Below are 17359 nucleotides of genomic sequence, written 5' to 3'. Positions count from 1 at the left end.
AAAAGCGGCTTTCAGTGGGAAACTCTGAGAGCACAATGCCTTTATTTTTGTTAGACATAGTTCTCCAGTCTCGCTTTTTTTATTGCGCGAACCAAAATAAGTCTGGATAAACTTAAAAGGCTGCCTTGATGTCAGTAGGAAAATGGATATTGTCTCTCCTGAACGCATTTGAATGGTAGTACATAATCCCAGCTACATCCAGATAAGAATACACCCCCGCCCACAGAAAGCTTTCCTGGAACGGAATAGCACTGAGAATCTTCACTGTGGGGCTTGATGGCTCCAACTTGTCTTACTAAAACTTCTAAAGAAATAGCTCGTCAGCTCTTTCACTCTTCCATTTGTAGTTAATACTTATGTGTACTTAGTGGTGTTCTGAACCCCTTTTATTTCTCCCCCATGGCCCCCGGCATCTGATGATACCTGTGCAGCAGGAGCTTTCATCCTACCAAATGCAGGGTGGTGTTTAGTGGAGAAGGGGCCAGGAGAGAGGAAAAGAGCCCATGTTTTTTCTCTTTAGTTAGTTGACTTAGGAAACCAGTCAGGTCTTTTGAAGATTAAATGTGTCATTAAGACATTAAAATCTTCAGTGCTGAAGGCTCCAGTGAAACTGCTTCCCTCAGACAAATCTGAGGTGGGGTATGTAGGTGTCACATTCAAATCAAAAAGGTGCCTTTCAACAGGAAAGATTTAATCAGCTCTCCTTCCCAGGATCAGCTGCCAGGTTTGAACATTTGTCTGTGTTCCAGGCAGGAGACACTGCTGATTATGGGAGCAATTCCCATGGATACAGAGAAGAATTGTCTCCACTGGGGAGTCAAAGCTCTGATCAAGAGGGGCCTAGGGGAAAAACGGCCCCAACATTCTCAGAAGAAATTCCGGAGTTGTCAAGGGGCGGGCCTTCTCCACAGGAGTGTCCTCCTCAATCTGCCATTTGAATACCTAAAAACATCTTTTCCTTTGCTTGCCTAACTCATGTGTTGAGAATCCCTTTGAGAAATAGACTTTAAAAAGTAATCTCTCGCCTGAAATCCCAGCTACTCAGGAGGCTGAGACAGGAGGATTCAAAATTTGAAGCCAGCCTGGACCACTCGGTGAGAATTTGTCTCAAAATAAAATATAAAGGGGCCGGGGATTTAGCTCATAGTTTCCGCCGCCTGCCTCGCAAGAGCAAGGTCCCGAGTTCGATCCCTGGTACCAAAAAAAAAATATATATATATATATATATATATATATGGGCTGAGGATGTAGCTCAGTGGTAGAGCACCCTTGGATCCAACCCACTACTGAAAAAAGTTTCTTTTCTCCAAAGATTATTGCACAAATTTATCTGGAAAGCTAGGAGTGGTAGTGCACACCTATAATCCCAGCACTCAGGAGGCTGAGACAAGAGGATCATGAGTTTGAGGCCAGCCTGGATACATAGAGAGAAGTGCCTCAAAAAAAAGAAGGAAGAAGGAGAAGAAAAAAATTCACAGTGTCTGGAAAAATCCAGAACAAGAAAAAAAGTGAAAATAGAGGGAAAAAATGGAAACAAAGCTTTTGTACATAGGGAGGGGGTGGTCTTGAGGGGAGGATGGGATAAAGTAAAATAAAATTTATTTTTTAAAAAGTATGCAAAAAAAAAAAAGAAAGAAAAACCCAGAATGAGAGTGAAAAACCTCACCAAGAGCAATTCTCACAAATGACGGTACATGAAAAGAGGCAGTGTTGGCCACCAGTGCAACCAAAGTAGCTCGAGAATTTGGAACCTGTTGCCTCATCCTTGGCAAAGACCCCTCTGGATCTTTTCTGCTCCAGCAAAGCTAACCCTTCTGGTGGCAAAAACCCTAGATGCAAGTGAGCTTCTCCACTATCAGTTGAATGTATATTCTGCTCCTCTTCTTTCTCCATTCTGCAGGGCATCTGCTCCCTGACCCTCCCCCACTCCTCCAGCTGTCGGTCTGTCTCATTTGTGTCAATTAAGAATTACTACTGCTTAATTTAATTGGATGAATTTCCCTGTATAGACTCCTAGTCACAGACAGGGCATCAGCTACCTCTCCCATTGACCAGAATAAAATCTCTAAAGAATTGAAGTCACACAACAGTACCTTAGAAAAGAGCAAGGGAAACCTAAGAGAGACAAGAGGGCAACACCAGGCTCCTTGACAATACCAGGCTATATAGTTCGTGGCCCAACAAATGTCAGCAATGCATAGGCCAAGATAATTTGAGTCCACTCGATTTAGTTAAGGCTTTCAGAGATGGATCCTGAGGTTTAGAGACCAAAACACCAACTGGAAGATAAAAACTTCTTACACCACTGCCTAGTATACAAGGTGTTTTCACTCCGAAGAAAAATGTCTTTCTGTTCATTGAATCTATAGGTCCTGTTCTTTAGTCACCTGCCTCCATTCACCGAGCACCTACTAAGCACTAGACATTGTAGGAACTGAAAATGGCATTCTAAGGACAGGAAATAAAATAAAATCCCTATTTTCCTGGGACTTACATTCTAACAAGATGGGGGTGAAGAAATAAGGAAACACACAGTGTATTAAGCAGTAATAAGGGGTATGGAGATTCATAGAGCAGTGTGGTGGAAGGTGGAGATTACAATCTGGGCAGTTTTTGAGTTTGTGAAAGGTGGTCAGAAAGGATTTGTTGATAAGGGGATTTTGAGCTGAGGTGTAATAGGGAGGGAGTAAACCACACAAACATCCTGGGGAGGAGCCATCCAGGAGAGGGACAGCAAATGCAGAGGTCCAGAGATAGGCATCTCCTTGTTGACAGAGAAGAGTGGAGCTGAATAGAATGAGCCAAGGGAGCTGGCGTGGTGGCACATGCCTGTGATCCCAGCACTCGGGAGGCCAAGGCAGGAGGATTGCTAAGAATTTGAGCCCAGCCTGTGCAACATAGTGAGTTCAAGGCCAGCCTGAGCTACATAGTGAAACCTTGTCTCAAAAAAGCCAAAAAAAAAAAGAAGAAGAAAAGAAAAAGAATGAGCCAAGGAACAGATGTGGGAGACAGAGAAGTGGAAGGGGAAGGGGCAATCCCTGTGAGGCTTTGGTTTTTATCCTGAAAGAGACGAGAAACCACTGGAGAGGTTTTTAGTACATTGATGACATGTTTTATGACATGACTTGTGTTTGAAAAGGATTATCCTAGCTACTGTGGAGAAAATTGGAATAGGGGGCAAGGGTAGAAGCAGGGAGACCAGTGAGGAGACAATTGCAGGATTGAGGCATGAAATGATGGTGGCATGGGTCAGGGAGGCAGCAGTGGAGGTGGTGACAAGTAGTCAGAGTTTGGAGGTGGAGGTACCAATATTTGCTGATGGACATGATGAAGGTGGGGGATATCAGAAATTGAAAGGAGGGCCGGGGATTTAGTTCAGTGGCTGCACCACCTGCCTCACAAGCCCAAGGTCCTAAGTTCAATCCCCAGTATCAAAAAGAAAAAAAGAAAAGAAAAAGAAATTGAAAGGAGTCAAGGATATTAAGAGGCTTTCTCCTCAGCAACTATGAGATAATCTAGTAGGAAGAACAGAGGCCTTGAATCAGGTTGAGGGACTAAGTCTCAAATCCACAGAGTCTGTAACCTTGGGCAAGTCACTGAAACTTCTGAGGATCAGTTTCTTAATTAGTATGAAAGTGATAATGATGATAATACAATTCTCTCCTGGTTAGGTGGTAAGAATAGAATGTGAAAATTGATGTAAGAATGATGTGAATGTAAGAATGATTGAATATAAGAATTGATGTGAAAATGCTTAGAAGAATACCTGGCACAGAGGTGCTGAACAAATGTCAGTTAAATCTGGGAGCAAGTAATGCCATCTGAAGTATTATGAATGAACAGGGCATGGTGGTGCAACCTGAAATCCTAGCACTCTGGGAGGCTGAGGCAGGAGGACCACAAGTTCAATACTGGCAATATAGTGACTTAGGAAGACACTGTCTAAAAGCCCTTGACTCTTCTGTCTATTTTGTGTACACTACACTGGGCTTAATGTCTATGTATAGAGCACCAATTTATTTGACTTTTTTTGTATTCACTTCACAAGATTGTATTTGTCATCAAAGACATGTAACAAGAGGCTAGGGCCTGAACCTCAGATCATCTAAGAATCCCAGCTCTTACCCATTCAAAGGACTTGTAAAGGCAATAGAGTGGGGCAGGCATTCTCTAAGATAGGGATAGGGTCATTAGGGGCATTTAGCATGTTGGGATAATTAAGAAAGACGCAGGTCTGGGGATTTAGCTCAGTGGTGCTGCTGACTGCCTTGCAAGCGCAAGGTCGGGAGTTCAATCCCTAGTACAAAGAAAAAAACATGAATGTTAAGGGTTTTAAAAAAAAATTAATTTAATTAATTTATTTTTGCAGTACTAGGATTGAACTCAGGGCTTCACACATACTAAACAAGCACTCTACCAACAACTCTTTTGGGGCCAGGGATGTAGCTCAGTGGTGCCATGCCAGCCTAGCAAGTACAAGGCCCTGAGTCTGATTCCTGGTATCAAAAAACAAAAAAGACAACAGACTGTTTTATTTTTTGAAACATGGTCTCACTAAGTTGCCCTCTCACTAAATTGCCCATGGTGCCCTGAAGCTTGTGATTTTCCTGCTTCAGCTTCCCAAGTAGCTGGTATTATGAGCATGCCCCAGCACAGCAGGCTGCATACATGTTTTTGGTGGTTGCAGTAAGGACACCAAAGATCGGGTTAGCTAGACATGGTCTTATGAGTTGGAAATGTCCCCTCCTGCCATATTTTCTCGAAGTTATTGTATAAGATTGTCCTTATTTCTTAAATGTTTGATGAAATTTACCAGTAAAACTACCGCAGCCTAGAGCTTTCTTTACAGAAAATTTTATATAACAAATTCAATTTCCTTAACAGATATAGAGCAATTTGGATTTTCTGTTTCATCTTTCATCTTGTGTCAATTTCAGTAAATTATATTAAATAAGGAAAGCCTTAGAAACTAGACTGAATCTTTTTTTATTCTTTTTTTAGTAGACTTCTTTTTTTGTGTGTGTACTGGATATTGAACCCAGGGCTCTTTTTTTTTTTTTTAGAGAGAGAGCCTCCCTAAATTGCTAAATTGCCCAGGCTAGGCTCAAACTTTAGATCCTCCTGCCTCAGCTTCCCAGAGTGCTGGGATTATAGGCATGTGCCACTATGCCTGACAGTAGACTTTCTTTAAAAAATTATTTACTTATTTATTTATAGACATGGTCTCTCTTTGTAGTTCAGGCTGTCCCTGAACTGACTATGTAGCACAGACTGGCCTGGAACTCACAGCAATCCTCTTGCCTCAGCCTCCCCAGTGCTAGGGTTATAGGCATGCACCACTACACTTGGCTTAGACTTTATTTTTTAGAATAGTTTTATATTTAGAGGAAAAATTGAGAAGGTAGTACAGAGAGTTGCCATATACCCCATATCCAGTTGCTTTCACTGCTTTTTCTTTTTCTTTTTTCCCTGCTCTTTCTTTCTTTGCAGTACTGGGAATTGAAGCCAGGGGCTTACACATGCTAAGCAAATGCTGTACCACTGAGCTACACCCTCACTCTTTTTTCACTTTTTGCTTTGGGGCACATTCTTGCTGTTTTGCCCAGAAAGCCCTCAAACTTGCAATCCTCCCTCAGCCTCCCAAGAAACTGAGAGTACAAGCACCTACCACTGCCGAGTCAGTTTCCTCTATTGTTAATCTTATATTAGTATGATATAGTTGTCATAATTAATGATCCAATATTTATGTAATAATAACAAAAATCCATAGTTTATTTATTTATTTTTGGTACCAGGGATCGAACTCGAGTCCTTGTGCTTGTGAGGCAGGCAACGGAACCACTGAGCTAAATCCCCAGCCCTCCATAGTTTATTTTATTTCCTTAGTTTTTCTTGTTTTGGTTTGGTTTGGTTTTTATGTACGTTTTGGGGTTTTTTTTTGTTTATTGGTTGGTTTTTTGTTTTGTTTTGTTTTGGTACTGGGGATCAAACTTGGGACCTTGCACTTGTGAGGCAGGTGGCAGTACCACTGGGACAAATCCCTGGCCCTGTTTGTTGTTCTTTTGAGACAGTGTCTCACCATGTGGTCCAGGCTGGCCTTGAACTCACTGTGTAGCCTATGCTGGCCTCAGACTCATGGTGATCCTCCTGCCTCAGCCTCCTGAGTGCTGGGATTACAGGCATGTGCCACCAAGCCCAGCTTCCTTCGTTTTTACCTTATTTTCATTTTTCTATTTTAGGATCATAACCAAGATATATTGCATTTAGTTGTCATGTCTTTATAAGCTCTTCTTAGTTGTGGGAGTTTCTCAGACTTTCCTTGGTATGGATCTAAGGAGTACTGCTTATGTATTTTGTAGGATACCCTACTATTTGAATTTGAATGATGTTTTCCTTGTGGTAAGACTGGGCTTAGGGGTTAGTGGGACAAAGGCAACAGAGGTTTAGTGCTATTTTTAATCTCACCATATCAAGAATATACACTATCACCATAATTTATGACTCCTGATGTTTACCTTGACCATCTGGCTGGAATAATGTTTGTCAGTTTTCTGCATTGTAAAGTTCCTCCCCTACCTACCCATTTTCCATACTGGACTCTTTGAAAGCTACTACACGCAGGCCTGACCTAAGGGCAGGGAATTTACATCCCTCCTCTGTCTTTCTTCTTCTTTTTTTTTTTTTCCAGTATCAGGGATCCAACACAGGACCTTTCGCTTGTGAGGTAAGCAGCGGAACCACTGAGCTAAATCCCCTAACCTACATCCCTCCTTCTTTTGTGGTGTGTGTGTGTGTGTGTGTGTGTGTGTGTGTGTGTGTGTGTGTACTGGGGGTTGAATCCAGGGCCTTTGCACTGAGCTACATCCCTAGCCCTTTTTGTATTTTTTATTTTGAGACAGGGTCTTGCTAAATTGCATAGGCTGGGCTCTAAATTTTGTTTTTCCTGCCTCAGCCTCCAGAATGCTGGGATTACAAATGTGTACACCTGACTATATGCCTCCTCCTTGAGAGCAGAGTAGATATATAAATTACTTAAAAGTCTTCACAGGAATGAATCTTAATTTTCTTGAAATGAGCTACACTTAAGCCATTAGGCTGCTTCATCTGCAGAATGTACTACAAAGGGGGCCAGGGATTTACCTCAGTGGTTCTGCTGCCTGCCTTGAAAGCTCTAGGTCCCGAGTTAGGTACCAAAGGAAGAAAAAAAAGAATGTACTATAAAGGCTTGGGAAAGAGGTCAGGGAAAGGGAAAACCGAGGTTGAGGGAACCGGAGAGTGAACTTTTATAGAAATGTGAGGAATAAGTGACAAGTGCCTTGACTAGAGTGGTTTTGGAAATAGAGAAACATAACCACTTCTTTGTATCTCTTTTTGCCTGAATTAGGGTATTGATAAATTTTAGTACTTAATGGAACATTGTACTACTTCTTGGAATCTACTCAGCCCCAGGTGGAAAGCATTCCTTGTACCTGAGCCCAGTGGTAGAAAGGGATAATATTTCTGCTGTGATTTATACTTCCAGCCTTTAAGACCCATGCCTAGGAACTGGTGCCAACCATCTGTCCTTTTGATTTTAAGTTTAACTTCACAACCAGCTTTTCTAATACATTGTTGATATTTCTCCTTTTTTATAAGACATGTGGTTTCACAGGGCATCTTGAGGTTGCTTAAATTCTGTAAGTAAATACTGTGGGGTAGCTGTTTTCCTAATTTGGGAACTGAAAAGGCAACTATGATAGAAGAAACATGGGATTTGGAGTCAAAAGACCTGAGTTTTGGGGGTTTTTTGGTACTGGGAATCGAACTTGGGACCTTGCACTTGCGAGGCAGGCGCCAGAACCACTGAGCTAAATCCCCAGCCCAAAAGACCTGAGTTTAAATATTTGGCTCAACCACTTCTTAGCTGTGTGACCAAAAGGAAGATACTTAATCTTTGAGATTTAGCATCCTTGTGTACATACTGAGCATAATAGCCCTGCATATTTCACAATGTTGTGCTAAGAACCAAATGAGAGAATTTAATTTCTTAAAAACAAACAGCCGGGCTGGGGATTTAGCTCAGCGGTTTCGCCACCTGCTTTGCAAGCACAAGGACCTGAGTTCGATCCCTGGTACCAAAAAGACAAACAAAAAACAAACAGCCTATGTGCTCACTTCATCAGCACATATGCTAAAAACAAACAGCCAAAAAAAAAAAAAAAAAAAAAAAAAAAGGGCCGGGGATTTGGCTCAGTGGTTTCGCTGCCTGCTGCGCAAGCGCAAGGACCCGAGTTCGATCCCCAGTACCAAAAAAAACCCAGCCTATTTAAAATTCAATGTATAATTTTTTCTGTGACTGTTTTTTGTTTTGTTTTGTTGGTATTGGGGATCGAACTCGGGACCTTGTGCTTTTGAGGAAGGCAGTGGAACCACTGAGCTAAATTCCTGGCCTTCTGTTACTGTTTTTAAAGTGAATAATTATCATAAATGAAAAGCTTTCATCTAAAAATTGCAATGAAAAATAAAATGAAAAATTGCACTGAAGTAGACTTTCATACCCTAAATAACTATGGTTATTTTGGCTTTCAAAAAAATAAAATTTCTTTTTTTTAAAACAAGATCTTGCTAAGTCACTAAATTGCCCAGGCTAGGTTCAAACTTGTAATCCTCCTGCCTCAGCCTCTCAGCATTCTGGGATTATAGGAATGTATCACCATGTCCATCTTAGACAAATTCACCTTAAATTGGATAGAAATTTTCAGCTAAGACTTAGAAGACTTTTGGGGTTTGCTTTTGTTTTTGTTGTTTGTTTTTTGAGAAAGTGTCTCCCTGTGCATTCCAGACTGGCCTCAAACTCACAGGGTTCCTCCTGCCTCAGCCTCCCAAGTGCTAGAATCACAGGTGTGTTCCACTACTCCCAGAGACTTTATAGTTTCAAGGACTGTCAAAAGAGAAATTATTGTATATTTAGCAAAGGCTCTAGAGTTAGGTTAGAATTTACCAATTCTGAGTCTTAATTTACAGTCTGAGAGGCACTGAACCAGTTACCAGAAATTTGTTTTCCCCATCTACATGCATGGCTTGCCTGCTTCCTCACCTCCTTCAGAAATTTACTTGAATCTCATGTTTTCAGTGAGATCTTCCTTGCACATTCTGTTTAAAATTTAAGCTTTCTTCAGAATTTCTCATTTCTATTTTTTGCTTATTTTTTCTCCATAGCAGTTGACATTTAACATAGTAAATCATTATTATGTGTGTGTGGTGTTTGTGTGTGGTGTGGCTGTGGTGTGTGGTGTGTGTGTGTGGCATGTGCATGTGTGTATGTGTAATGTAACCCTCACAAATTTGCTTTGTTCTTGTTGTGTCTCTAGCATACCAGATGTACATGAGATACAACAGGCACTTAATATTTGTGGAATGAATTAAAGAACACTTCATGAATTTTTCTCTTTGAATTAAGTAGAATAAGGACATAGAAAATCCAGAGTATGGGATTTCAGCAAAATAGCAATGAAACACTATAATCCAGGTACTTCCAGCAACACTCATATTTCAACTGATAAGACTCCCCTTCTCTGGGCTCTGAAAATAGTGCTAACTTTATTGGTGACCGTTTATGGAAGACGGTACAGTATTGGAAGATGCACAGCAGTAGCTGGGAGTCCTCTAAGAGAATGCTCTCCCAAATCCTGGGCTCTGGGCAGTGGGCCTGGCAAATAAGGTTGGGGTCATTAAGGTAATCCTCCCCTCTCACTACCAGAGGACTCGTTCTGAAACACAAGTACCCTAGGAGGGGATCACAGCTTAATCCTTCTTTTAACATTTGAGCTGGATTTAGGATATGAGATGAAGAGTGGGGAGGAGACACGTTTGACTAATTTTGCAGTTGTGCCCAGAGCAGAATCTGACCAGATTTTTTCATATACCAAAGTCCCTTGGCTCCTGCATTTCACACCACAAACAGATGCTACAGACTACAACTGATGAGAGAAAAAAATCATTGTTTTTAAACAGTTACAACTGCATCAACTTAAACAACTCAGCTGTTGTAAATACCAAGAAAGCATAAAGTTGAGAGGAGACTCTGTTTCCAAGCATACCAAGCCAGTGCTGCAGAGTGTAAGCCAGGTTATCTGCCTGTGAACTTGTGCTCTATCCAGGGTGTGGATGTGGGTGTGGAGTGCCCATCCATGAGGTCACTGTGTGATATAAATAAACCACTACTTCTCCTTCTTGTGCTGGGGATCAAATCCAGAGCCTCACCCATGCGAGTCAAGAGGTCTGCCACTGAGTGACCCCCCAGGCTGTGTGACATAAATAAGTATGTACACACATGGAGTTTACACCCAAATGTCCAGACTTGAGTATCTCCAATGCCAAGTGCTGTGACCAGTCATTCTCCAGCTCCTATCAGAGGACTGGCTATTCTTGGGATATATGTAAAAATACAGATTCCTGAAGCCTCATCTTAGACCTAACAAAATAGAATCCGAGGGAAGATACAACCCATTCATCTGTTTTTTCAACAAGCACCTGGGGCCGGGGATTTAGCTCAGTGGTGCCGCCGCCTGCCTCACAAGCACAAGGACCTGAGTTCAATCCCTGGTAAGAAGAAAGAAGAAGAAGAAAAAGAAGAAGAAGAGGAAGAAAAGTATATGATGTGGACTCTGAATTTAGATACTTTACAGTTTATTTGGAAAGACTTGAGATATGTAATAACCAAACACGATTTTCATCAGCACGGTCAACTTTTTTTTTTTTGAGACAGGGTCTTGCAGTGTAGTTCAGGCTGGCCTTGAACTCATGGAGATCCTCCTGCCTCAGCCTCCTGAGAGCTAAGATTACAGGCATGCACTACTACGCCTGGGTTTTTATTTTGTTTTTTGAGACAGAATCTTGCTATATAGTACAGGCTGGCCCTGAACTCACTATATAGCCCCAGCTGGCCTCGAACTAACATTGATCCTCCTGCCTCAGCCTCCCAAGTGCTAAAATTATAGGCATGCGCCTCTAAGCCCAGCTACATGGTCAACAGTTTGGTACACTGCATAAATGCTACCCATGTAAAGACAGAAGGAAAATCAGTAGTGGAAATGAGGGGGTCCTTAGTGGCCTTTAGGTTCAGGTAGGATTTGAATAAAGGGAAGAGGAGCATGTGGAGGACAATCAGTAGGGAGATGAACAAAGGTTTAGAGCCAGGAATAGAGTAACATCTTTTCAGAACAATGAGTCTGGACAAATTAGAATATATACCCTGAAGAGCTAGAAATAGGAATCGATAGGTGGAGTTGGACCAGATTGTATAAGGTCTTTGAAGTCAGGTAGAAGAGTTCAACCTAGGGCCGGCCGGGGATTTAGCTCAGTGGTTCTGCTGCGTGCCTCGAAAGCGCAAGGACCAGAGTTTGATCCTCAGCACCAAAAAAAAAAAAGAAGAGTTCAACCTGGCAGGGATTTAGCTCAGCGGCACAGCACCTGCCTGGCAAGTCCAAGTTCCCAAGTTCCTTTCCCGGTACCAAAAAAAAAAAAAAAAGAGTTCAACCTGTCCGATGTTGGAAAATAGGAAGTAAAATCAAACCACCCGCAGAGAAAGACACTCCGAGTAGCAGAAAGCGCATAAGGTCTGGTACACACGTGAGAGTTAAGCCTACTGCATCTTCCTGGTAATTGTGGGACAAGCATCAGAGGGACCTGTGGAGGGGCGCCTATGTCTAGCTTCTCACCCAACTCTCTAAGGCAAATCTCTTCAATCTCATGCAAATTCCCTTTGCCTCTTTCTATTGAAATTAGCAGAAAAGTTCCCAGGAAAACTGAAAGTTGCTTCACAATTTAGAGCAATGTTTACTTCTAATGCTAGAAATCCACCGGAATCTATCTGAAGCCCTAAGGTACTTTTCTAAATCATGAACACATATTAGTCTGCGAATTCCCCATAACTCATTAAGTAGTTGTCTACATTGAATATTTTATAAATGCATGGCTCCCAGTTTTAGTAAAATGACTTGGACATGGTGGATGCGCCTGTAATCCCAGCACTCTGAGGCTGAGGTAGGAGGATCGCTGCGAGTCTGATGCCAGAACTACATAGTGAGACCCTGTCTCAAAAAACCAAAAAAAAAAAAAAAAAAAAAAAAGAGGGCTGAAGATACAGCACAGTGTGAAGGCCCCAGGTTCACCCTAAAACTGCAAAAAAATGGGGATATTGTATGATACACCTACTAGGTAAGGTTTTTTTTTTCCTTTTCTCTGTTTCTTTGCTCACCTACTGAACAAGAAGTTTCAAAAGCCAGTGCTTGAGCCAGAAAGCCAAGCTCCTGGGTGATTGAAGATTTTCTGGTTTCAAATTAAACAGAAAACTAAATTAGCCAATTAATTGTAGGATGTGTTTTCCTGGGCTCTTCATCAGTTGCTGTAGGATCAGTAGCCAATGAAAGATGACTTCTGCCTCCCCTGGAGAGGGGGCAGGGTTCAGAAGCAGGTTCTGCTAGCTACCAAGTGTCAGACATGTTAATTTTAAATTACTTTTGTACAGCCTGGTGTCAAAATGATTAAAGCATGAAGAGAAAAACAGAAGCAAAGGAGAGAAAAGGGAAATCGTTTACCTTGCATTTGGAGCAAGGACACTTGCAATTCCATTCAGCTGGCTTTCTTCTATAAGTTAGGAAAGTTCTAAGTTTTAGGCCCTTTGTCATCACCTAAGATGGGAGAGTTGTGTGGTGGTCATAGCTCTCTATCCTCTTTTACATAAAGTCACTGCCTCTGTATGGCAGAGTCCCCATCACAACCACTAATATGGCTGTCTTCTCCCATCTTCTCTCCCAAAAATCTTTATTATGGTAACACAGTAGGCACTGAGTCAGGCACTGTTCTAAGTATACTTTACACTTAATATATCATGTTATCTTCACAACAATGCTATAACTTGAGTGTTATTATTCCCACTTACAGATAAGAACACTGAGGCATGGAGAGGTAAAGTCACTTGCTCTAGGCACTTACTTGGCAGAGGCAGAACTGGGATTCCAGTCCCAGGTTTGTCTGATACGGAGACACACTGGTTCCTCTCAGGGTTTTTTGTTTGTTTGGTTGGTTGGTTGGTTTTTTGAGGCAGGATCTCCCTTTGTAGTTCAGGCTTTCCTTGAACTCACTATGTAGCCCAGGCTGGCCTTGAACTTACAGCGATCCTCCTGCCTTAGCCTCCTGAGTGCTGGAATTACAAGTGTGCACCACCATGTCCGGGTCTCAGTTTTCTCTTTTGGGTTGGTTGGAGGGACCACAAATTTAAATAGTGTGATGACTAAAATGACATCCTTGTCCCTTGTAACAGTGATGCACTTCTTCTTCTTCTTTTTTTTAAAATGCAGCTCAATGGCCGGGGATTTAGCTCAGTGGTTTCGCCGCCTGCTGTGTAAGCACAAGGACCTGAGTTCAATCCCTGTTACCAAAAAAAAGAAAGAAAAGATGCAGCTCAAGTCAGCCTTATTCTCCATGAACAATAGTTTTTTCCAGTTGTGGTAATGCCTGGCTAAAATCCCAGAACTCTGGGAGGCTGAGTCAGGAGGATCACAAGTTTCAGCCCATCCTGGGCAATTTAGTGACTTAGCAAGACTTGATCTAAAAAAGAAAAGAAAAGAAGAAAAAAAGAAGGAAAGAAAAAAGAAAAGGAAAAACAAAAAAGGGCTGAGGATGCAGCTCAGTAGAAAAGTCCTGGGCTCAGTCTCTAGTACTGCAAAAAATAGCAGTCTTTATAAAACTAGCCTCCTGGTTAACTTGTCTTCCACATCTCCAGGTTCCCAGCTTTCCCAGGTGTTTCCATGAGCTTCGTGACATTTTTTGCTCTCAAAATGAACCAACCCATTCAATTCTTATATGCAAAATATGAGACTAAATCTGATTGGTATTGTTTTTCTCCACCCTCCCCCACCAAGAGATGTACTGAGCTACATCTTTTTTTTTTTTTGGTACCAGGGATCAAACTCAGGACCTTGCGCTTTTGAGGCAGGCACCAGAACCACTGAGCTAAATCCCCAGCCCTGAGCTACATCTCTTGACTTGCAAGGCAGGCAGGTGTCACTGAGCTAAATCCCCAGCCACTGGCATTAAAAAAAAAATGGTTCTGCTAAATCTCTAAGTTGGCCTTCAATTCACTATGTAGCCCAGGCTGGCCTTGAACTCACAGCGATCCTCCTGCCTTAGCTTCCCAAGTGCTGGGATCACAGGTGTGCACCATCATGCCCAGCCTGGAACTTTTCAATCCTCCTTCCTGAGCCTTGAAGAATGTTGGGATTATAGGCATTTGCCACCATGCCTGGCTGGATTAATAACAATACAGTATCTAGAACAAGGAAAGATATTCTGTCAACTGCTATTGCTTTTCAACTGTCAATATTATTCTGCACTGCTTGCATTCTCCTTCAGTCCACCAGACTTTCATTATTTTCTCCACTCTTCCTACAGTCACCCCACGTTGCTGGCCTTTGGAATGGCAGTGTGGTGCTACAATTTGATTTTTAAAATCCAGGTGGTATAAAAATTACAACATCGTTCCCTTAACACTACTAACTGAATTTTAGGTGCACAAGGAGATCTTAAGGCTACCAAAGCTACTATTGAGGGTAATATTAATGATGTCAAAAAAGTGATGCAGTGAGTACTTACTTAAAACTGTCTGAATGTTTTCCTAAATTGCAATTCTCAGGCCCCAAATAAAGTTATTTTGCTCTTACAAAAAAAATCTATAGGGCTGGGGATTTGGCTCAGTGGTGCTGTCACCTGCCTTGCAAGCACAAGGTCCCAAGTTCAATCCTGGTACAAAAAAAAAAAAATCAATCTATACACAAAAGATTAAAAAATTGCCCATTGATAAATTTAAAAATATCAAACCGAGGCTCTTTGGGGATGTTATTATCTGCTGACTTTTAGAGTACTATCACCATGCTAAGTGCTTTCTAACAACCTAATGAGGTAGGTTATACTGTTTCCCCCTTTTTACTGTGTCCAAGTGAATGGTAAAGGATGAAAGGCACCCTAAACATCATATAGGCCAGTGACAATGTGTACTTTGAATGCCTCCTGTGAAGCGAAACCTGTCACATTTGGCAGCTTATTTCACATTTACATGACTTCTTCCACATTCTGAGCTAAAATACAGTTTGTGTCTCTGAAGTTCCTCCCCATCAATTCTAGAGCCTTGGAGCCTCCCAGGACAAGTCCAATTCCTTTTTTACACAATAGCCCATCAGGTATTTCAAGATGGCTCTTGGATCACTTGTGAATTCTTCAACTCTTCTTCATAAGCCAGTTTCAAGTACCATCGCCTCTTCGATTGGTTGTCCTCTTTATTATATCCCTCAAAAGAACATGTTACTTAGGTGTAGTCTAGCAGAGTAAAAGGGACTTCTTCTTTTCTTGTTCCAGATACTGTATTTCTATTAATCCAGCCTAAAATTGTACTTGTTCTGAAGCTCCATATGGAGAGGAGAAATAAACCCTGACTCCCCACCACCTCCCCTTGCCATGTATTCAGTTTGCATGTTTATGCTCCTTTTCTGGTTCTGTCATAACACACCCACACACTTCTCTTTTACATGACCTTGATCCTCATTTTTTGCAGTGTACTGATCTCTCCACACACACATATGTTACATTTATTTTCTCTCAGCTTGCATTGCCTTCTCTCTTTCCACTTTCACTTCCTGGTTTTTACCTTGTCCAACATCAGAGAATCCAAACTGCTTTCTAACCATTTTGCTTCTTTATAATGTGAAGTAGGTATGTTCTGAAACATTATTATCTAGTGAGATTGGATATGTCTGTCCTAGTTAGTACTTGTAGTGCATATGCTGACAGTTTGAGGCTGGCTTCCAAGAGAGTAATCTGATTTGGGAATGCTTCCCCTGAGCAGATCGCAACAAATTTTAGTATACTGGAGTTCAAGAGAAACAAACAAACAAACAAAAACCTGGCCTAGGATAAGGTTGGCAGTATAGGTGATATCTTTAATGCAAATATTGGTAAACTACTGTAATGGTGACTCTTAACTCTTTGGACAGTTACACTGATAAACATTTTGGGCAATGAGAAGCATCAGGGAGCAATCTGGGTTCAAATCCCAGTTCTGTTGTTTCCAGGCTGGGTTACTCAATTCTCTAGGTCTCAGCTGCCTTATCTGTAAAATACTGGCAACAACTGTACCCACGTCTTAGACCTGCTGAGAGAAGTTAATCCATACAAAGGGCTGAAGACAGTGCCTGGCTCACATATACTAAATAACATCTATTATTATTATTATTCCTGGACGTTGTGAGAGAATTTAAAGGTAGGATGAAATCAAGATTATTTCTCCCAGGTACTTGGATTTTCTGCCTGCAACTTTACAAGCTATGATTCATTAAGCACTGCTGCAGTTTTGGCTTTATAAGGAAGAAGACATTCAGAAGGAGGCTCAAGAGTCACTTGTGAATGAAAGCCCCTCAATCTGGGGCTGGTGAAGAGCAGGATAGGATTGTTAACAGGGAGAGAGGACAGAAGAATTAAAATCTATCTGGAGGGGCCGGGGATTTAGCTCAGTGGTTTTGCCACCTGCTGCACAAGCACAAGGACCCGAGTTCAATCCCCGGTACAAAAAAAAAAAAAAAAAAAAAAAATCCATCTGGAGATGAGATCCAGCATAATCTCTTCCTTCCCTACTGAGACAACAAAAAATCACCTTTCAGACAAGAATGAGTAAATGCGGCTCTTACCAGACCTTACAAAACAAAACAAACAAGTACTCAACATGGCCAAACTATTTTGCTTTTAAAATCTCTAGATTTCAAAAAATGAAAATATGACCTCCTCTCCCTTTCCACTCCATCCCTCCAAAACTCCCGCTCCCCCCCCCCTTTCTAATTCTTGGGTCACATAGTAGTTTACTACAGAATTCACAAAAATGTCAAGGGTTCTACAGAAATTTATCTTTGGTTATACTGTATGTTTCACGTGTGGACTACATTAACAGAGAAGAAATCAGTTTAGGTTGTGTCAAATCTCCTTAAAGTACATTAAATAAATGCAAAGAGCCAGAACAAAGAAAGTGATTAAGCTGGTTTAACTGCATTCAAGCCCACTATGCTAAATCCCCTTAAGGGGTTCAACATTAAATAACAAATTTGGTTTCTTGGCCTAAATCTTTTTCTTCAAAGAAGATTTTTTTTTCTTGCAGTTCTGATAAGTTTGTTTTCACCTTCATTTCTCAGTCCCTGGGGAAGCCTGGGGTGAAAATAACCTATCTGATTGGGTTGCATTTTAGGAAGAGATCGTCTGGAGGATGAAATTGAGGGCAATGGATTATACAGAACGTCGGACGAACTGAGGCATGGGAGGTGTGTGATTGCTCAGCCCC

The 17359-nt window shown here is 41.5% G+C and overlaps 1 long non-coding RNA gene across 3 annotated transcripts in view; it reads right to left on the bottom strand.

Moving 5' to 3' along the window:
* Positions 1-17359, bottom strand: part of LOC110350422 (uncharacterized) — a 43634-nt gene that overhangs the window by 24311 nt on the left and 1964 nt on the right. For 2 of the 3 annotated variants that reach the window (XR_015452770.1, XR_002396984.2), the window contains exon 2: positions 12976-13411. The exons of the other annotated variant lie outside the window; for it this stretch is intronic. This is a non-coding gene — a long non-coding RNA (uncharacterized LOC110350422). The remainder of the gene's footprint in view (positions 1-12975; positions 13412-17359) is intronic. 3 annotated transcript variants of the gene reach the window in all.

The sequence above is a fragment of the Heterocephalus glaber genome, unplaced genomic scaffold (assembly GCF_053883595.1).
Source record: "Heterocephalus glaber isolate CG9 unplaced genomic scaffold, H.glaber_assembly_v1.0 deba00001452, whole genome shotgun sequence".
Classification (NCBI taxonomy): domain Eukaryota; kingdom Metazoa; phylum Chordata; class Mammalia; order Rodentia; family Bathyergidae; genus Heterocephalus; species Heterocephalus glaber.
This window is presented reverse-complemented; position numbering and strand designations above follow the sequence as displayed.